We start from the raw sequence: 22,565 nt of genomic DNA on the forward strand, positions 1-22,565 counted from the left end.
GATACCTGTGGGATTGTCTGATGGGGGAAGCCAGAGTTGGCTGCTCTCTCTGAACTGCCTCCATCATCCTGGCCTGTGATATTTAGTTTTTATGTCAGCTTTACACAAGCTATAGTCTTCCTAAAGGAGGAAATTTCAGTTGAGTCAATGTCTCTAGAAAATCCATCGGCAGGCAAGCCCGAAGAACATTTTCTTAATTAGCGATCATTAAGGGGAGGACCCTGCCCCTTGTGGGTGGCGCCATCCCTGGGCTGGTGGTCCTGGGTTCTGTAAGAAAGCAGGCTGAACAAGGCAAGGGGAGCGAGGCAGTAAGAGCAGCCTCCAGGCCTCTGGATCAGCTCCTGCCTCCAGTTCCTGTCTGACTTCTTTTACTGGTGGACTATGATGTGAACATGTAAGCTAAGTTAACCCTTTCCTCCCTGTCTTTGTTTGGTTGTGGTGTTCATCATAGCAGTAGTAATTCTGACTAAGATGGGGCCTCAAGAAAGCTGGTCCTGGGATGACATAGCCCAGCTAGCAGAAGCTTGATGACCAGAGGTTTTTTTGTTTATATTGTTGTTATTAACTTATTTTCTTTTTATTTAACATTTTTATTCATTTTACATCCCAGTCACAGCACCTGTCCCTCCTCTCTTCCCAGTCCCACCCTCCCCACATTGCCCCCACCCCTTTTCCTCAGAGAATGGGGCCTACCTTAAGTACCATGCCACCCTGGGGCATCTAGTCCTAGCAGGTCTAGGCACATTCTTTCCTACTGAATCTGGACAGTCTTGTGGAAGAGTGGGGATAGAACTGAGCAACTCGGAGGAGTCAAGGACACCACAAGAAGACCCACAGAGTCAACTAACCTGGGACCATGGGGCTCAGAGAGGCTAGGCTACCAACCAGGGAACATGCAGGAGCTGGAACAGGTCCCCTACATATCTCTAGGTGACCAGAGTTTAATCCCAGATCATACAAGGTGCCAGGAGACACTCCCAAGAGTTGTCACCTGATTTCCACTTACACATGCACGCTATGGCTCAGATGAACCTGCACACACACACACGAGTCTTAGGGTTTCCTAACTAAGTGTGAAGAGACACTATGACCAAGGCAACTCTTATAAGGACAACATTTAATTAGGGCTGCCTTACTGATTCTAAGGTTCAACCCATTTATCATCATGGCAGGAAGCATGGCAGTATCTGAGCAGGCATGGTCCAGGAGAGCTAAGAGTTCTACATCTTGATCCAAAGGCAGTCAAGAGCAGTATGTCTTCCAGGTAGCTAGGAGGAGAGTCTCAAAGCCCACCCCCTAATAACGCCATACCTCCTAACAGTGCCACTTCCTGGGCCAAGCATATTCAAATCACTACAATAAGTAAATATATATATATTTTTAATGTTTAAGGAGAAAGTAGGTTCCTTTGGTTTCAGAGGCCTGAGGGTCGGTCAGTCTCTCTCTCTCTTTCTCTCTCTCAACCTTCTGACCTTAGCAGGTCCCCTCCATCCCTCACATCAGCCTCCCTGATGAGCCAAGATGGCCCAGGCTCTGGACAGCATCTCACAAGCACCTTGGTGGCATTTTCTTGTTGTGTTACCAACCTTGCTCACCCTGGGCTTCATTTTGTGGGTTAGAACAGGATTTCATTACGTTTCCTAGGATTCAACCCCCAGGCTCAGATAATTCTCCCACCTTAACCTCACTAGCAGGAACCACGGGTAAATGCCACTGCATCTGCTCAGTCACCCACACATCTCTTGGGACATATGATGGCCCCTCTGGCTGCCATGATCCTGCCTCCAAAAGTGCTGGCAGATAAACGCCCCATTTTGGCAATTTCCAGTTCATCAAAACATTCTTCATGTTTGTGTGCTGCCTCCGAGGACAAGTGGGTACTTTGGGACTCTGATTCTGGGGAAGTGGACTTGTGCCCCAGTGTTGGGTCCTGTGATGGTAACCATATGCGGTGCTTGATTTACTGTGTCTTAGTTAGGGTTTTACTGCTGTGAACAGACACCATGACCTTATAAGGCAACTCTTATAAGGACAACATTTAATTGGATCTGGCTTAGAGGTTCAGAGGTTCAGTCCATTATCATCAAGGTGAGAACATGGCAGCATCCAGGCAGGAATGGTGCAGGAGGAGCTGAGAGTTCTACATCTTCATCTGAAGGCTGCTATGAGGAGTCTGGCTTCCAGGCAGCTAGGATGAGGGTGTTAAAGCCCACACCCACAGTGACACACCTCCTCCAACAGGGCCACACTCTAATAGTGCCACTCCCTGGGCCAAGCATATACAAACCATCACACTCTGTGTAGGTTATTTCATGCCTATTATATAGAGGCCAGAAAAATGACCATATCAGAGTGTCAGGCTTCTCTGTCTCACTGTGAAACCTGAACAATTTTAATGGAGCCAGACACGAATGATTCTTGGGGACTGTGTAGTATGGTGGTCACACTGCTTGCAGTGTTATTTGAAGCTTTGCCTCTACTCTTCGCCAGTCATGTGACTTGGACCAGACATAGACGCTCCTTAAGGTTCTTAAGTACATGTAGGTATGTGGCTGCAAGTGACAACAGGGTAACACTCGTATATGTAAGTGACTGTTTTACAGTGAGTGAGCAATGAGGTATGTGTGTTTGTGTTGAATGTGTGCATACACTTGTACCAGTTCACTGTCACGGAGAAAACTTGGTCCCAGAGCCCATTAACCTGATTTTTTTTCCCTTTAGGAATGACTCTGATGCATAACACCCATGTCTTTCTCAATAGAAGAGACTCAGCTTCCAGGCTACTGTTGTGTTTCCTCTTTACGCTGGGGACCCAGCTCTGTGGGTTCCTTGCAGCCAATGCAGGGAAGCACCTCCCGAGAACTTCCCAGCACCAGAGCCGTATGTTGCCATGTTGTGTATCAGGGTTGTCATTCCTCAATAGGCATATCAGGGTTGTCATTCCTCAATAGGCATCGTTACAATCCGCACCCACCTGGTTCTCCTTGCAGAGATGTGTAATTAGGAGCTTTCATAGCATAGTTCCCATCTGGCTCCAGCTGAGACAGACTTCATCATGCTTATAATTATAGGACTCAAGCCTGCTGCTGCAAAGTGGGGGTTGATGCATGGGTCTGTGTTCCCAGAGAGGAGGAGCAATTATGACAGAGAGGCCAGTGCTTCCCAGAGCTCAATCCCTGAGCTCAGGATCTAACCCTGACAGGGATGGCCTGTGTGGTCAAAGACATGAGAAGCTGTGTTAAAAGAAGAGAAGTAAGTGCTGATCTAGAAGTGTATGTTCCTGGGGCCTCGAAGATTTCAGGCCATTTAATTCTGGCTGATTTGGGAAGGGATGGGTCACTGTCCTGAACTGTGACAATGGCCTCCAAGGCTTCAGGATACAAGGAGGTGCATTTGTAGGAGCAACACCAGCCGCCATATTGAGCTGCCTTCTGAGAAGCACTTTCTGTGTCTCTGCCCTTCCATCAGTCTGGAAAAGAGGGAGGAAAGAGAGATCATTTGCTCCCGGTCTGTAGAGAACACAGGATCACAGGGAGTCCATGACAGCAGAGACTAGACATGGCACCCTGCATGGTACCCAGGAGGAAGGGAGGTAGCTTAGGTAGACACACCCCAAAGCCACATGCTCGGCAGGGCTTCGGTCTTGTCAGTCAGTCACCCTGAACCCGAGTTCCTACTTTTTGGACTGACTTTTCCAAATACTAGGGTCCTCTCAATGCCAAACAAGGACTTGCTATAAGTTGTCTCTGTTATGCTTGCAGACAGGAGACTATCATGTCCTCTGAGAGGCTCCAACAGCTGTGGATCAGACAGATGCAAACATCCACAACCAAACAGTGGATGGAGCTTGGGGACTCTTACAGAAGAATAGGAGGAAGGATTGCAGCCCCTAAGGGGATCAGAACTCCACAGGAAGACCACCAGCATCAACTAACCTGGACCCTTGGGGCTCTCAGGGTCTGAACCACAAACCAAAAAACATACACAGGCTGGCCCTAGGCCTCCCTGCACATATATAGCAGATGTGTAGCTTGGTCTTCATGTGGTTCCTGAGTGATAGTGATAGGGGCTATTCTAAAAGCTGTTGCCTGTATGCAGGGTATGTTCTTCTAGCTAGGCTGCCTTCTCAGGCCTCAGTGGGAAAGGAAGCACGAAGTCTTATAGAGACTTGAAATTTGAGGGATGAGGACTACCCTGGAGGACCCCCACCCATTCAGAGAAAAAGGACATGGGATGGCATCAGGCCTCTTCACAGGCCCTGTTGCCCTGCCCCAAGTGTGATCTCCACATCCTGGATGGAAGATTTTGAGCTTATGATGTTAAAAAGGTCACAGAATAGACTGACTGGCTCTCTCTGCATGTCTGTTCTTGGCAAAGTGGTCCCAAGCCATTCTTGAAAGACAACCAGTATACCTTGTGATTGCATGAGAGTGTGTCTGAGTATGTCAAGGCCCTGGGGTTTCATTTCCCTCAGAGGAGAGATGCTACCTCCATGAAAGACTGGTGAGAATGGAGGGAAGAACATGTCTGCACAAGACCAGTGGTGGGGAATGGAATGGTGGAGAACATCAGGAGAATCAAGTCTGGGAACTCAGGGCTGGCAGCAGGACAGGCCTCATTCCCCAAGGGTAATATGTGACCCAAGCTTAGCCTGCAAAGTAGCTGAACATGCTGGCTCCCCCTCGCTGCCCTGCCTCCCCTCCTCAAAGCTAGGCAGAACATCTGGCCTCTTGCTAACCCTCAACAGTTTGGCAAGGACTGTTAGGAACCTGGCTGGGCAGAACCAAAGGTTGGAATGAGCCAAAGCAGGCCTTACTACCCTACAGAGAACCTGGAGCTTATAACTTAGAGAGTGACTACCCCATCCTAAACATTGGCTCCTGAAGCCTCTGCAGGGTTCTCTGAGGTTCTGGGTCTGCAGAAGTCGGGGAGCCATCTAGGAGGATGTACAGAGAAACACAGATCTCAGCTCTCTGGCAGAAAAAGATAAGAAAAATGTAAATAGTTGGCGGTCTGACTAAGAAAATCTCTGCTGGAGTTGTTGTCTTGGCTCATTGACATTGAGAGTGACACGGGTCCTACTAATCATGCTTACTGAGGTCCTACTAATCATGCTTACTGAGGTCCTACTAATCATGCTTACTGAGGTCCTACTAATCATGCTTACTGAGGTCCTACTAATCATGCTTACTGAGGTCCAACTAATCATGCTTACTGGGGTCCTACTAATCACGCTTCTCCTGCTTTTGTTTTCTTCTGGGGAATGAGGCCTGTGTTCACTCTGCTCTTTCTAAGCTGTGGAGAGAAAGGGAGAAAAAGGCTTGCAGACCCAACCTCCAATACCACAGAAGTCTTTGGTCCCAGTCAAAGCTCTTTGGAGGTGAGTGGAATTTCAACGAGGCTTCTGGATGCAGGACAGAGGTTATATGGGACACAGGTCATGAGTTGGACGTTTTTCCAGAGGCTCATCTTTGCAACCCGGACCCTAGTAAGAAGCCTTTGGAAGTCGTGATTCTGGAAGCTGTCCAAGGTGATAGCCAGGAAGTCACATTGGCCTTGGCCAGCGGTTAGGGAGGAATCTTCAGTCCCTCCCAGGATCTGTGACTGTCATTACTGCTGACATGAGCTGACTTCATCGCCCTGCTGGGCCACCAACAGCTCTGCTTCGGACTTACCATATCTAGACCCAGCATGCAGGACCAGTCTCTTCCAGCAGCCCCCAGCAAGGTGAGGGCTGATGCGTACTGGAATTTTCCACTCTTTCCTCTTGTCTTTTGAAATACAACCACATTTAAGAATAGATTTAGAGAGCTCAAAGATAATGTAGTTGATAAAGTGTCTGGCACATATGCAGAAGGGGCTGGATCCAGATTCTTCTAGAAGCTAGATGTAGTGATGCCCATTGACCTGCCAATCTAGCTGAGTCAAGGAGCTCTGGGTACAGGGAGATAAACCATCTCAAAAAATAACGTGGAGAGCAATCCAGGAAACACCTGATATGAACTTCTACCCGCCACACACACACACACACACACACGCACACACACACACACATATGTATGTGTAGCCACATATACACATTCACAAATCCACCTGAACAGATACCTACATCCTCTACACACACAAAGAATATGTTTCCCCTATTTGTGCTGGGTGCTGCAGATGGAACCCAGGGCTTCATGCATGCTAAACATGTATTTCCTTCTTTCTTTCTCTCTCTCTCTTTTTTTTTTGTTGTTGTTTTTCCTGAGACAAGGTTTCTCTGTATATCCCTGGCTGTCCTGGAACTCACTCTGTAGACAGGCTGGCCTCGAACTCAGAAATCCACCTGCCTCTGCCTCCCAAGTGCTGGGATTAAAGGCCTGTGCCACCACCGCCCAGCTTAACATATATTTCTACCACCAAGCTATACCCCAGCATCATGCTTGAGGCTCCCTTAAATTCTTTATAAGCATTTTAGTTTTTTAAATAAAGCCTGGTGGCACACGCCTTTAATTCCAGCACTTAGGAGGCAGAGGCAGGTGGCTCTTTATGAATTCATAGTCAGGTTGATCTGCATAGTAAATGCTAAACCCTGTCTAAACACACATATACACACACAAGCACATACACTAAAGCCCCACGAAAATGCCCACACCCAGGGGGCCATTCATGATAGAGACACAGCTCTGCTTTATCACCCAGCACCCCTCTAAGCATCAGTAACGCTGCCTTCTGGTGTTCACCGGAAAGTGGTCACAGAGACTTGCTGAAAACATCTCAGTGCCGTTATTTTGTATCTGATAGAGAAGTAACCGGGGAGGAGCATAGTGATACAATGTGGCTTTGGGTGTGTGAATGGTTGGGTTCAGTAACTTAGACTATCTGAATGGCTCAGTGTCTGCTGGCTGGCCATACACAGAATGCCGTGTCCCTCCGGCCAGAGAACATACACAAATCAAATGATACAAAGCAACGAACAGGGTGAAGGGGAGCCAACAGCAATGTCTCATCTCCCATATTCTGCTCCAGGGAAATTCAACTTAAGAAAGACTATAAAGAGCATGGAGAGACTGGCTTTAGCAGTCAAAGCCGGCAGGAATGCCCCACTCCTTACAAATCATTTTGTATTCCAGCTGCCAGCCTTACTGTGACAACTGAGAGACTGGTGACACTGTACCTGTGAGATGCCTGTAGTGCCACCTTCTGGTGGAATAATACCCTGGGGGGGGGGGGGGGGGAGACAAACGGGAAGCTAAACTCTTGAGATGTGGGAGAGAGAAGATGAAGTTGAGTGGCTGTCTCAGAGCAGGTCAGAGGGACCCAGGAAGCCATTGTTGTAGATCCATTCCATTGCAGTTATTATGAAGTTCTCTGGGGGCCAGAGACTTTGCTCCGGGATTAAGAGTTCTTACTGCTTCTGCCGAGGACCTGAGCTTGGTTCTCAGCACCCACATCAGGCAGCTCACAACCACTTGCCTCTCCAGTTCCAGGGCATCTGATGCCTTCTGGCTTTCTCAGGCTCCTGCATTCCTGTGGTACACATAAATTCGCACATGTACACACAAATACACGTAGCAATAAATATTTTAAAGTTGTTATCTGGCCATTCCCCTCTTCATATGCCTGCCAGACATCATGAATGATCTCTAAAGAACCTCTCCCTCAGGCTGAAGAGATGACTCAGCAGTTAAGAGGACTGGCTGCTCTTCCAGAGGTCCTGAGTTCAATCCCCATAACCACATGGTGGCTCACAAGCATTTGTAATGGGATCTGATGCCCTCTTCTGGTGTGTCTGAAGACAGAGGCAGTGTACTCACATACATTAAATAAATAAAATTTTAAAAAAAGATTCTCTTCCTCTACACAACATGAGTCCTCACAGTATAAATGTACATGTAGCTAAGACTTGACAGAGAGTGAGCACATGTGTGTTGGCATTGTGTCTAGGCCTCTGTCCCACAGTTCCCTGGCAACAGCCAGGTATGCCTGACTCACTATAAAAGAGGCTGCTTGCCCCCCCTTTTTTTCTTCTCTTGCTCTTGCCCCTTACCCTCTTCCCCCTCTCTCCCCATTCTCCTCCCCCCTCTGTCTCCATGTGCTCACAGCCGGCCTCTACTCCTCTACTCTCTCTCTCTCTCTTTCTCCTCTTTCTCTCTCTCTCTCTCTTTCTCCTCTTTCTCTCTCTCCTTCTCTGTCTCTACTCCCTCACCTTCCCTGCCCATGCCCTAAATAAACTCTAGACTGTATGGTAGTACCTCAGGGGGAAGGGATGCCTCAGCATGGGCCCACAGAGGCAGCCCCTTCTCCCACACCATACCCCACTTCCACCAAAGATAATCCTTCTCTTTTTATAAAACACAACAGTGACTATGTTCCAATGGGAGTCATTGGAGACCCTGGAGAGGAAGGTCAGGATGAGACCTGCCACTCCCATTGGGAAATGAGGACAAAGTTACACCCTACCAGTCTGGGTTGAAATTCTCTGGGGAATCCATGCCCACTTCTTCCATGTCGGCTGCCAGGCTGAGTTTACCCAGGACATCATCAGAAGGCCTGAGGCAATCTCTGAGTTCCATCTCTTCCAGATCCAGTTCCGAAAGCTATGCAGACTCTACATTGGAAAAGGGTTTTAGCTATCAGATACTTCCAAATTACCACTCAGAAGGAGGAAAACGGGACATTGAAAATGGATTAGAAGATATTTATTATGCTTTCCAAACTTTCCCATGAGATTTTTTGAATAAACATGGATTTTATGAAGTGTAATATTTTTCTGGGATAATGAGACCCTTTGCACTTTCTGTGTTGCTAATAACAGTTCACAGAACGCTCCTTAGTTCCTCTGTCTTCTCCTCTGACTCTAGGTGACTGTGAATCTCTGCTGCCACTGAACTTCGTGGGGAGGAGGCATAGCACTGGCCTCTCCACTTAAGAGCCTTGCACACACACACACACACACACACTTATTTGTGTATACATGCATTTGTAATTTAGAGCATCAGGGATCTATCCACTTGAAAATGTTGTGTATATGTGTCTGTGTGCATTTATATATGTATACCTCGTGAGAAAATGAGTCAGAACACCATCCACTATAATTTCAGAGCAGGGGGGGAAGTAGTGGTTATATATAAAACGCATACCCGTGAATGTATGAGAATATGTGCACACTTATGTGTATATTATGTTGGCATGTATGCGTAGAGAGGTATGAGTTGGCATATTTGCATAAATGCAAGCGAGTATGCATGTATATGCAGCTGTGATTGCAGCATGTAAGAGACTTGCCCCCTGCCCAACCCCAACAAGTGGCTCTGCTTTCCCAGCAGAAGAGTTCTGCGTGGGTCTGCAAGCCTGGGAATAGAAGCACATTTATGTACACATGCTTTTAAATCTACACATATGAGATGTGCTCTCCTGTGTTAAGCTGGGAGCACTGACATTATGCTGTGTATCAAAACAAGTGATGAAGAGTTGCTTTGTCCCCTGCCCTCATGGGTCCTTCCTTCCTTAAATTAGGTGAAAATGAATCTACACTGTTAGTCTTTGACTATTTGATCTAACTTCTTGGTTGGTGAATTCCTAGGGAGTTTATGTCAATAGGCAGTACCTGTATGTCCTCTGCTTACCGTCCTGAACCGTGTCCTGCATGTACCACACAAACACAGATGTATGCTTGGCTGTCATACAAGCCCATGGGCCAGGCTTCCCACCATGGCGGATTTTTCCAGCCCTGTTGGAGCTCTGAGCAGGCAGGAACACCAGAGCTCCCTAAAGAGATTTCAGCATGACAGCAAAGTCACTAAAAACAGCTTCTTCCCCTCAGATACATGGAAGACATGGAAAGATCCTCTGTCCTCCCACTCCAGTCTTCACCTCAACCCCTCTTTGTCCCCCAACCTGACATACATGCTGGTTCTAGGGATTTGGTGTTGAAGGGGGGGGCGGGGGGGGGGGAAAGTTGGCAGTTCCATTCCACCAATGGAGTCCCACACAGTCAAGTGCAGGTCTGCTTCCAGCTGCGGGCCTCTGTGCTTTCTAGGTTAGAGGAATCGGGTATGAAGTACTGTGGTTTCTTGATCTTTGCCCCATTTACAGGCCAATAACTGAGCCTGCCAGTCCTGAAGATGCTAACAAAGTCTCACAACCACTGGGGAAGGGACCACACAGCTTATAAGAGCACGAACGCCGTATGTTCAATGATCCCAAGATTCCTGAGCGGGGCTGTAAGCAAACCCTCCCATAATTAACACTGAAATGAGCATTGCCTATAAAGAAAGACACTGGACAGGTAGCTCACCTGCCCTTGCATAGAGACAAGCCAATACTGTCTGCTCCACAGGTGTCCTTAGAAAGTTAGTCAAGAATCAAAGCAGCTGTGATTGCAGCATGTAAGAGACTTGTCCCCGCCCAACCCCAACAAGTGGCTCTGTGTTCCCAGCAGAAGAGTTCTGCGTGGGTCTGCAAGGCTGGGAATAGAAGGTAGGCTTATCCTGGACTGTCACTGTTTCTTGTGTTATTTTGTCAAGACACCTGCCCTCCTCAGCTCAGCCGCATCTAAGCAACACCCACCTCCAAGGTATCACAAGTTGCCAACTGCAGACTGGACTCTACCGATTGCTTTTCTCCAAGCACAACAGGGCACCAACAGCTGCTGAGATCAAGTCTTCTCAGAGTGGCCCACCTCACTCTGGAACTGAAGAGTCACCTGAATTTGAGGATCACGGATTCTAGTAGTTAAGGCCCATGACCTTCCCCACATAATGAATAAATCTCATCTGCAAAGCAGGCCAGACACCACTCAACAGTCATTGCCAGGGTGGCCCAGGGTGAGACTCTTCCAGGTCACATGGTGTAAAAGTCACCTGACCTGGGAGTTCTGTCTGTCCTGTCATAAATGTGGTTCTACCTCTCAAGAAATTGGTGCCTATTTGCAAGGAGAGGGCAGAACAACCACCGAGTGAGTGAAATACAGAGAGGGAGGGGGCAGCCCGCAGGGAGGGGCGGGGAGCAGAGGGAGCTGCTGGCATTGGGGCAGAGGAGGAAGCAGAGCACAAACCATGCCTGGTCCTGCCCCTCCAACAGCTGACTCAGCACCTTTATCCTCTTATCGACCTGACCCCCTTTCTTGGCTAGAAACCCATGATCTAAGGTGAAAATAGATGAGCAGACCACAAAGGCACCCGGATGTAGTCCCAGTCACTTGAGAGCCTGAGGCAGGAGGATCACCTGAACCAAAGAGTTTAAGGCCAACCTGAGCAACACAGCAAGACTCGCGATAAAACAGCAAAATGTAGAATTGAAAAACACTCCCATGTGACGTCTGTCCAGTGTGGATGTTTGCCACCCTGCTCCGGCGAGGAATGATGGGTAAGCAGGCACAGAGAGCATCATCAATGTGTTCTTCTCATCCCACTTGAGCTTAGGCAAGAAGCCAGTTCTCACCACAGCACCAGGTTCAGCAGCTTGGGGGAAAGTGCTGTTGGGAGTCCCCGTCTGCCACTGATTTTGGTCCTCCTGTACTCCACCCCAGAGTATGGGACTTGCGACACAATTGGAAACCCTGGCCATAGGCAGGCTGGACTGACCCCACAGGCTGCCACGTCCCATGCCTGTGATTAAAACTAGGGACCTAGAGAGTGGATCCAGCAGGATTTGCTTCTCGGTCCTGACTTGCCACTGAAAAGGTGAGTGTGCCCTCAGAAGAAAAGAATATTTAACTTCATTCACCCGAGATGAGAACTAGACTCCTCACCCAAACTAAGACATCTGAACTGCTATCGGACTCTGCCGTTGGAATCCAGAAAATCTCTCAAAAATCCCAAAGCCGTAAAGTCCTTGGCGCCAGACAGGAGCAGTCTCTGAGTTTGATCTCTTGGGAGCCATGCCATGACAGTAAGGCAGTGGTAGACATGGTGGTGTGTGCTTATAGAGGACCTTAGGCTTCTGGCCAGCCTGAGCTATGCAGTGAGAGTTTGTCTCAAAGAGAAGAAACCATGGTAAAACACTACAGCCCCCTGCCCCAGCCCTAAATACAAATGGTCCCCAAGCCCTTTTCAAACAGGACATCCCCTGTTTACCATGTGGAACGGGGACAAAGCTAAGTTCACATGGACGAGTCTCCCTGTCTCACAGCTGAGCCTCAACTGTTGTCATTCGTAGGGGTCAGGACAGGCTGCCCAAATTTGGACGCTTGGCTTCTGAGAAACCAGTATCTGGAAGGTGCCTCCCACCCTGCCTGCCCCCCCACCCCACCCCACCTCACCCCACCCCTGATGTAGGGCATGGCTAACTCCACATGCCCTCAACACACATCACACACATACACACAAACACACACACATATCCTCCACCATTCCAGGGGAGTGTGGGAGAGCCCTTTCTGGAAACATGGCCACCATACCTTATGCAAGTTGTGTCTGTATGCAGTTGCTAAAGTCTGACACTAGAGGGCAGTAAGTCCACATACTCGACACTTCCCTGCTCAACCCTGATAGGCTTCTCTGGTCTTTTCCTTTGCTAGCTCTCTCAGAAGCCAGACACTGCACTAGACAGGGCCCCCAGGTGAGGCTGCTAGCCAGTGTTTGCTTCTGGTTCCTTCTGCAGCCTGGACAAGCGACTGCTAGCCCTGAGTTCTGAGCAGAACATGGAATCTGTGCTCTGATGGTCCACACTGGCAGAAGCTGAGAATCATAAATGTCACGATAGACCTGCACAGGTGAAAAGCCTTGAGATGACCAGTGTGTGGCAGCATCCTTGGAACCCAAGGTGTTAACTCTAGTTGTTCCTTGGGTGGAAGGGCTTAGATGCACAAATTTTTAATTTCACACTGGAGAGAGCCCTGGCCAGTGGAGCTCTGAGCACCATCTAGGCCTTTCTGCCTGCATCTGAGGGGGGCTGTTGACCCCAGAGGAAGGAGGGCTACAAGGTCATGTAGAGTAGGGACAGGCACTGGGCCATTAGTGACTAAGAAGTCACCCTTCACCCCCAACAAGGTGCTCAGGGACATGCAGCCCTGAGCTAACCCCACCCCCACCCCCCACCCAGATTCTCTGATCCTTTTAGCCCTTCAGTTTGGCTCTGCAGCACCTCCCTGCCTCACCACAGATGGTTGTATCACTGAAAGAGGTGAATTGCCTTCTGCCAGCTCCTTTGAAAGATGTCCTTTGTAATGCAAAGTGACACTGCAGAAACTGGAACAGAAAGAGATCACCCTTCCCAGTCCTGGGACTCAGTCTGTTCTCAGTCCCCAGGTTTTTTTTGTTTTTTTTTTTTTTCCATTTTTATTAGGTATTTAGCTCATTTACATTTCCAATGCTATACCAAAAGACTCCTATACCCACCCACCCCCACTCCCCTACCCACCCACTCCCCCTTTTTGGCCCTGGCGTTCCCCTGTACTGGGGCATATAAAGTTTGCATGTCCAATGGGCCTCTCTTTCCAGTGATGGCCGACTAGGCCATCTTTTGATACATATGCAGCTAGAGTCAAGAGCTCCGGGGTACTGGTTAGTTCATAATGTTGTTCCACCTATAGGGTTGCAGATCCCTTTAGCTCCTTGGCTACTTTCTCTAGCTCCTCCATTGGGAGCCCTGTGATCCATCCATTAGCTGACTGTGAGCATCCACTTCTGTATTTGCTAGGCCCCGGCATAGTCTCACAAGAGACAGCTACATCTGGGTCCTTTCGATAAGATCTTGCTAGTGTATGCAATGGTGTCAGCATTTGGATGTTGATTATGGGGTGGATCCCTGGATATGGCAGTCTCTACATGGTCCATCCTTTCATCTCAGCTCCAAACTTTGTCTCTGTAACTCCTTCCATGGGTGTTTTGTTCCCAATTCTAAGGAGGGGCATAGTGAAACTTATAGAGGAGAAAGTGGGGAAAAGCCTTGAAGATATGGGCACAGGGGAAAAATTCCTGAACAGAACAGCAATGGCTTGTGCTGTAAGATCGAGAATTGACAAATGGGACCTAATGAAACTCCAAAGTTTCTGCAAGGCAAAAGACACCGTCAATAAGACAAAAAGACCACCAACAGATTGGGAAAGGATCTTTACCTATCCTAAATCAGATAGGGGACTAATATCCAACATATATAAAGAACTCAAGAAGGTGGACTTCAGAAAATCAAATAACCCCATTAAAAAATGGGGCTCAGAACTGAACAAAGAATTCTCACCTGAGGAATACCGAATGGCAGAGAAGCACCTGAAAAAATGTTCAACATCCTTAATCATCAGGGAAATGCAAATCAAAACAACTCTGAGATTCCACCTCACACCAGTCAGAATGGCTAAGATCAAAAATTCAGGTGACAGCAGATGCTGGCGTGGATGTGGAGAAAGAGGAACACTCCTCCATTGTTGGTGGGATTGCAGGCTTGTACGACCACTCTGGAAATCAGTCTGGCGGTTCCTCAGAAAATTGGACATAGTACTACCGGAGGATCCAGCAATACCTCTCCTGGGCATATATCCAGAAGATGCCCCAACTGGTAAGAAGGACACATGCTCCACTATGTTCATAGCAGCCTTATTTATAATAGCCAGAAGCTGGAAAGAACCCAGATGTCCCTCAACAGAGGAATGGATACAGAAAATGTGGTACATCTACACAATGGAGTACTACTCAGCTATTAAAAAGAATGAATTTATGAAATTCCTAGGCAAATGGATGGGCCTGGAGGGCATCATCCTGAGTGAGGTAACACATTCACAAAGGAACTCACACAATATGTACTCACTGATAAGTGGATATTAGCCCCAAACCTAGGATACCCAAGATATAAGATACAATTTGCTAAACACATGAAACTCAAGAAGAATGAAGACTGAAGTTTTTTGTTATTTCTAAGCCAACACACTGCCTGAAAGGTGTTAAGCCATGATGGGGCTCTCTGGGAAGTGTGTGGGGCCCGGGGTACCTTGCAGGTATTGAAAGCCAGACTGATACAAGGCTTTCTCAGGAACTCTGCAGAAAGGACAGACGGAACCTTGTTCTCTGTACTTGTCCAGAGCCAGACCTGGCAAGGCCGTTCTAGAGCTGGGGGCCTTGAGGGAGTTTAAAGTTTTGGTTCTTGGGAACTTGGCTTTTCTCCCTGAAGACACCTGAGTTATCAGCCCCAAGGCCTCTGTGCTCAGCCGATGACACCCTTGAGATATCTTGTTTTCCCTCTGTACGGGGATGCTTGGTTAACCTCTTGCTGATTTCACTCCACTGTGTGATAGCTTTCAGCTGACACCGCCCCTTTTCTCCCAGGAAATAGTACATAAGAAGCTGTACTTCTTAATAAGCCAGTTTGGCATAAGACACAGGTTATGCAAGACTTCCCAATCCCAACCTTATCCAACTTCTTATCTTCTAATCTCCTAGTCCTTACACTTGGGACCCTGTCACTGAAGAGAGACCTGCTGGTCCAGGTCATACAGAGACTGATAAAGAAAATAATCCCCAAAGTCATGTGTGAGATGTGAAATTATTGTATCTCTGAAGAAGGCTATGAGGATATATGTACTGACAGTGGGGAACAGGCAATGGTGACTGACTTGGGCGAGAGGCACCTCCCCTCTCACAATGCTTGAACCGCCGTCCCTAGTCTATGATCCCTTAGTCTATGTACTAAGCACTTAGTACTAGGTAGTCTTAGTACTACTCATCCTACACCCCTAGATTAAGTCTCCATTATTCTGCTAAGGGAGGTAGATCAATCTCGGGATGGCAGACAGTCACACTGGCTCCCGTGTGTCATTCCCTGGGCACTCTTGCTCTCATCTGGGTGTTTCTGCTTGGTGACACCTCTGGCAGTTGTAGAATGGAGTCCAGGACATCCCTCAGTGAGCTAACCTATTACCAAAGTGACTGTGGATGAACCCTGATGGATATCATGGATTTCACACATGGGGGCTACAGAATCACCTCTAAAAATATAATGGATGAAGAGTTTGTGGTGTTGGAAATCATATTCAGAGCCCAACATACCCTAGGGCAGCACTCTTTGATTGAGCCACACTCCAGCCTCTTGTTCGCTTTCAAGCACATTGTAACACACTCTCCAAGGCAAAACAGAGTTGGTGGCTGCCCTTCGCTTGCAGTCCACAGCACAGACACTTGAGGACATGTTGCTGTGGACCTCCAAGCCTCTTCAGTGCCTCTCAAAGGCTCACACAAAGAAACGGGACTTCAAAATATCCAGGGAGAGTATTTTTTCTACAGATTGAAACTAACTGAAAAGAAATCAAACTTGTAATTGTCATGCCCACTAGCACCACACTAGACCCTTGGGTAGAGATGGTTGGACTCCTTCCTTCCGCATTCCCTGACCAAAGTCAGGTCCTGAATGAGAAAGGAGACCATGAGCACAGGGGACAGCATGGCTCCCGTGTGGATCCTAGCTGGCTTGCTAGAATTCACTATCATGCATGCCCTAATACTTGTCTTTAAAAGCCTATGAGTCCTAGCAGGACCCTGGAGGACAGTTTCATTTCTACTCATAGAGTGGAGTAGGACTCAAGTCACAGATCTGTCCTAGAGAGGAACATAAATGTCACCCTGTGGAAACTTGAAATCCAGATAGTGGTTGTTAATGGAGCACTTTGCCTCATTGTCATGCAGCCCTCAATGCTGTGAGAAAGGAGGGCACAGGAGGAAGACACCCATTAAGAAAGCACCCCCAAGAGTTCCATGAGATCTCTGCCTGCTCTAGTTTCACTTCTGAAGCTGTGGGAAACACTGACAAAAAGCAAGTTAGGTAGAAAGATTTGATTGGCTGACAAGTCCGGGCTATGGTCCAGGGTTGTGGGGAAATCAAGGTAGTAATTTGAAGCTTGGCATGCCCAGTCAAGAGTAAAGTGAGAACAAATACATGGATTTCACTTCCTTGCTAGCTCTCAGCTAGCTTTCTTCATACTTATACCATTCAGAGCCTCCTACCTAGGGAATGGTGGTGCCCACGATGGGCTGGGACTACCTATGTCAACAAGCATCCAAGATAATCCCCACAGGCATGTCCTTAGGCCAGTATGATCCAGATAATTTTTCATTAAGGTTCTCTTCCTAGTTATTTCTAACTTATGTCAAGTTGAAACTTAAAACTAACCAGCACAATGCCCTTATACTCAAGGCTCATAGATGTTCCCAGGATCCTCCAACCACAAGAAAACACACTTTCAAGATGCCACCTCTGGAACTGAGAGCAGCCCTCACCAACCCTGTTCTGCCAGTGTCTTAACCTGGTTGTTTGCTTTCTTCCCAGCACTGTGAGCCCCCAAACTTTGCCTCCTCAGCCATGGGTGTTTTGCTCTATCAGCCCCGATTGACTAAAACAATGGGAAGAGACTGTAAGTAAAGGATAACTACAGTGTTCCCCACTGGCATTGCCAAGGGCTGGCTTTGAGAGCTTCGTCCATGTTTTCTTAAGAAGCATTTTCAGATTCCCAGGAAGAAATTCTGCCTTCTGTCTTCTACAACTACCCTATAATGGGCTGGTGAGGTTGTGAAGATTTGGAATCCTGTACAGCAAGTGCTGGTAGTGTCAAAGTGATGTGGCCCCTGGGGAAACAGAGTCCCCAGAACATTAAAAAGAGAATTACCATGCAACACAGAAACTTCACTCCCTCCCTGTAAGCAGACCCTACAGGGACATCTGCACACGTGCTCATACCAAATCATTCACAACAGCCAAAAGGCATGAGCAACCCAAGAACCGATCAGTAGATGCAGGAACGGATATGATTTATTTTTCCTGTTTTTATTTTTATTGAAAAGAAAGGAAGCTGATGCATGCCACCTCACCGGTAAGCTCTGAGGATACCATGCTTCGTAGAATGCATCCTTTGTGGAACACACACTATAGTTCTCTACTCGTAAGAAGCATCTAGAGAGCTGGATTCAGACACAGAGAGGAGAGTGTGGCTCAAAGTAAGGAGGGCTGACCACGTGTGCTTGTGGAGGAAAAGGCTCTGGGGATGGACGGTGGTAATGCTTCACAGCACAGTGACTGAGCCTCTGAACCGACGCAGTCAAGGTGAAATGGCACATAAAATCATGAATGGCATATGACGTCATGAACTTTAACAGATGAAAACCTCTGGGGGTGTCAACATGAATCCCTCGTCTTCATCCAAACTCTACCAGCCCTATGTTTTGGTCCACTATTCTGCTGTGCCCTGCTCATCATCATTTGGCTTTGAAATGACTCAAAACTTCTCAGAACCCTCAGCCTAGGGGATAGTGCTGCCCACAATGGGCTGGATCTTCCACATCAAGACAGTCCCCACAGATATGCTGTAGACCAGTGTTAGTTAGATTACTGGCAAAAATACCATGTGCACATAGAAGGAATCTTTCAGCAAACAGCACCACTAGCTTTCATTTCTATCAGCGTCTTCCTAAAGCCTCTCCAAGAGATCGTCTTAAGTTTGCCTCTGGAGTCAGACTTTCACAACACATCTAAAAACAAACAAACCCCAACCTGCTACATAATTGAGTTCAATTGTTAGCTTGGGCTAATATGCTCCCTTTTCCGTTCATTTATGAAGTGGTCTCTGTGAATTGGGCTGTTAGCAAAGCACTAGAGGTGAAGAGTGAGCCAGATGTTTTGGCTGTGAGGGAACAGCGTGGGTAAGGACACAGTGGATGTGGGTATCAGGTGAGTCCCTGCTGTGTCCAACTACTGTTGGGGATGTTGTCCAGGTGAGTTTCCACAAACGGAATGTCCCTGACTGAGGAGGCCAGAGGCTGGCAGGAGCTGGGAATAGTCACAAAAGATGTCAGGACCAGGGGAATCTGACAGAGGTGTAATATCAACAAAACCCATAACAGCTATGGTGCCATCTTTGCCAGAAAGTTGAAAATCTAGTAGCCTGGAGAGATGCTAGCTGAAAAAGAGACTGTGGTCCTGTCAGTGCAACCCAAGACATAGCTGGGGCCCTGAGATCTGTGGTTTACGAGTGTCCCCCATTTCCTTTTGTGTCAGTGCCTCCCTCTGACAGTTTAGAGGGAGGTTAAGTCTTCTACACAAATGCAGCTGTGACCCAGGAGAATGCCTTAGGGACAGCTCTCTCCACCCTGGGCAAGAAAAATCCTTTTTCCCAATGTGAGAGATGAAGCCAGGCATGCTCATTGTAAAGTGTGGGCAAAGGGAACGGAAAGCCTTTAGTTTAAATGAACCTTACAAGGTTCCCATCACTGAGCATCAACTGTATGTTCAACTGGTTGGAGACATGCTGGTGAAAAACAATGTTTCCAAGGCCCACAGACTGATGGGAAAATCAGCAAGGCAAACAGAAATAAGTGCTGATTAAATTAATGTCTACTGAATGGTTGTGACAGGACAAGCTCTCCATGTTTAATACCTGCAAGGATTTCTTATAGATATTTTCCCCTCATCTTGGAGGTGGGGACAGACAAAATCAGTTATGCATCTTGTCTCAGGTCACAGAGCTAAGGGATAAAGCAAGATGCTATCGCCATGATCTCCCTGGCTATGCATGAATAGATTTAAGGTAAGGGACTTTGTCACTACTGTGTCATTCCCCATCTTGTCCAGCTAAGCATGTCCGTGCTAAGGCACCAGTGTTTCCTCCTCTGTGCCTGCTGTGGGGGCAGAAAATAAGACCCTGAGGGCAGGGATGTTGTTTGAGGATGTCTCCCAAACCACTGAGCTTATTGATGTGTCATTTGGCAGGGACAGAAATTGGCAGAGATGAGGCAGTACCGCTGGAGTGAGAGAGGAGTCCAAGGCAAGAAACTGGAGGATGGGTAGGGAAAGCTTGGATCCTGGGCCTCCCTACGCCTGCCCAGAAAAGCTTTACAAGGAGTGGCAATGGTCTGTTTTACAGCTCCATAAGAGAAGAGTCTGTCCAGATAATGGCATGATGTTCAGTCTGGTGTAAGTGCAGTAGCAGACTTAAAGGCCCAAGAGTAGGAGAGATCTGAGACTCATGTGATCAATAACAACACAACATAGGGAATGTTTATGCTAAATAGAAGGCTTTCAAAGCATCATTTAAACTGCTGATGCCTGAGGGTGGGGAGAGAAGACTGGAGCCAATTTCCCTCAGTTGAAAGGGAAGAAAGAGGGCACAGCACAGAATGCTTCCACCCAGCAGATGTTTAGTCACACCCTGGTCAGGCTGCAGTTCTGTCTCAGGCCAGTGACAGTCTGCTCTCTTAGAAGGAAATAAATCCTGAAAACCAATATACTGCTGTAGAGTCTCTGTTCCCTGGGGACTCTCTGGGACTTTTCTACCTTTCTGCATAATGTCACAGGTGGGGTCCTGACAAGGAATCTACCAAGCAGGCAAGGAACACTGTAAGCAGACATGGTGATGCCATTGCAGTCAGCTTTGGCATCAAACAGGGAACACTGTAGGATGCCTGTGTGAAGAGCCAGGGCTATTGTAAGAGCATTTAGGACGGCAGTAGGCGCCCCCACAAGCATTGTGGAGATTTCTGTAACTGCCTTTCTAGATGTGAGCATACAAACAGAGATAAAGAAGTGATGAGATTGCCTTTCCCTCTGCTCAACAGATGCCCTTGGCCTGTGTGCTCTAGGACTGAGGAGACAAGAGCAGCCCCAGCTCCCATGACATGATCTGCCAGCCCTTAGGTTCCCTGGCTTGCCTCAAGCACCTCAATTCAATTCCAGGTACCTTTCCCCAGGACGAAGATTAAAGTTATGGCATCTCTTCCAAAGCAGGGGAGGGAGAGTAAAAAGTAGTCAGACATTCAAAGCAAAGCAAAAACTTCTAGATCAGTTTTGAGGCAATTAGCAGACATTTCTTAAAGTGAGGGAGGTAGCTCACTGAACTTTTTGAGACACTCTGTACAGCCTATACAAAGGAGAAATTTATATAAAAAAAGAGAATGTGACCTCTTCAGAGCCTGGGGGTTGCTGGCTTCCCTTGTTCTGAGCTCCGTGGAGGGCAAGAAGACAGTGGTTTGCACACTGGGGAATGGAAGCATGGAAAGCGAGCGTGACCGGGAAGACCAGATGGTGCTGGAGCAGCATCAACACTCTCCTCTGCTGATGCAGCCAGTGAGTTCTTCCTGTGTGGAAGTGCAAAGATGCTCAACGCAACATGGCAACTCCATCAGGACGGCCACTGTGCAACGGAGGAAGGCTCTGTCCTGGTGATTCAAATCAGCCACGGGGCACTGTAAATATCAGGGGGAAATCCAAGTGAGCCCAGCTTGTCACCATGGTGACGTACTGTGTCTGGATTCGTGCAGTGCAGTTTCTTTCTCCTTATCCTGAGACTACTGGGTTGTTACTTAGATCCAAAGTGGTTCCCAAACAAAAGGTGAACTGAGGATTCCAATAGTCATCAGGAATAGGAGTCCCTGAGGTTGTCGCTAGGTGACTCTGCTGCCTTCCTCCTGCCTCGAAGGCTTTTGAGCACCTTCCGGTATGAGTGGGTGAAGGCTGGATTGGAGAAGCAGTAAATGGCTGGGCTCAATGTACTGTGCAGGCAGGTGAGGCTGCCAGCGATGTCAGAGGCCCGCACTATGGCTTGCTGGACACTGCAGCTCTTAAATTCCTGAAAGATGTGCACCAGAACCCTGGTCAGGACACTAGGCAGGAAGCACAGTCCAAACAGTTGCAGCACTATGGCAACCAGCACCCTGGCCCTCCGGATCCTGGGCTGTTTGTCAGACTCTTGGAGTCTCTTCTGGAGGGTCCTGATGAGCCCACTGTTGCAGAAGGAGATGAGGCCAAAGGGAAGCAGGACCTGAAGGAAGAAGAGTACCTCTTGGCAGGTGGCAATGGCCTTGGCCCCTCCTGTGGGGTAGAAGCTGGGGCATTCCGTGGAATTCTGGGTAGTCCTGCAAGTGAGAAGGTTTTGGGGAGTGAGAACAACCATCAGAAGCCAGATGAGGCTGGAGATGCCCCAAGCTGCCCTCAGAGACAGCAAGTTAACTCTGAGCCGAGGATGGACCACACGCAGATACCGGTCTAAAGCCACTGTTGTCAGGAAGGCTACTCCCACACCACGGCTGAATGCCAGCAAGAAGAGCAGGACTTGGCAGGGCATGTGTCCAAGTTTCCAGGTCTTGCCCTTCAGATAGAAGGCAGCAAAGAATGGCAGACTGGTGGCCAACAGCAGGTCAGCCACCACCAGGTTGAACAGGTAGACAGCATAAGGCTTCCATACTTTGAGACGGTAAAAGAAGGTCCAGAGGGCCACAGCATTGCCCATAAGGCCCAGCACACACTCCAGTGTCAGCATGGTGCCCACGGCTGTCTCCCCACAGTGCTGGCAGCTGAGCAGTTGGTGCGCTCCATGGGCCTGAGCCTCACTGAGCTAAAGCAATGCGAGGAGAGAGAGGCCAGGAGGCCTCACTGTGCTACTTCCTCTGAGAAAAAAGGAAAACGCCCCCTTCCTGTCAAAAAGCACACAAGTTCTGTATTTATTCAGTGAGAACATAATACTGAAACAGTGCCAGAATCTGAACCAAGCAGAATTTGTTTGGGGAAAGAGGATGAATGGACATAGGGGAAGGCCCCCAAGTTTTGCTGTTTCATTTGTCCCTGAGAAAGAGGAAACTGTGTTTGACTTTGTATCAGGGGCTTCAAAG

General features: G+C 48.1%; 1 long non-coding RNA gene and 1 pseudogene across 1 annotated transcript; both read right to left on the reverse strand.

Moving 5' to 3' along the window:
- Nucleotides 1-3,273: 3,273 nt before the first annotated feature.
- Gm36458 lies at nt 3,274-8,545 on the reverse strand. Its single transcript, XR_385166.3, has 2 exons — nt 8,446-8,545; nt 3,274-3,469 (listed from the first exon to the last, which is right to left on the reverse strand). It is a non-coding gene; the product is annotated as a predicted gene, 36458 (long non-coding RNA).
- Nucleotides 21,314-22,272, reverse strand: Gm6553 (predicted gene 6553; annotated as a pseudogene).

This window comes from Mus musculus, chromosome 17, assembly GCF_000001635.26.
Source record: "Mus musculus strain C57BL/6J chromosome 17, GRCm38.p6 C57BL/6J".
NCBI lineage: Eukaryota > Metazoa > Chordata > Mammalia > Rodentia > Muridae > Mus > Mus musculus.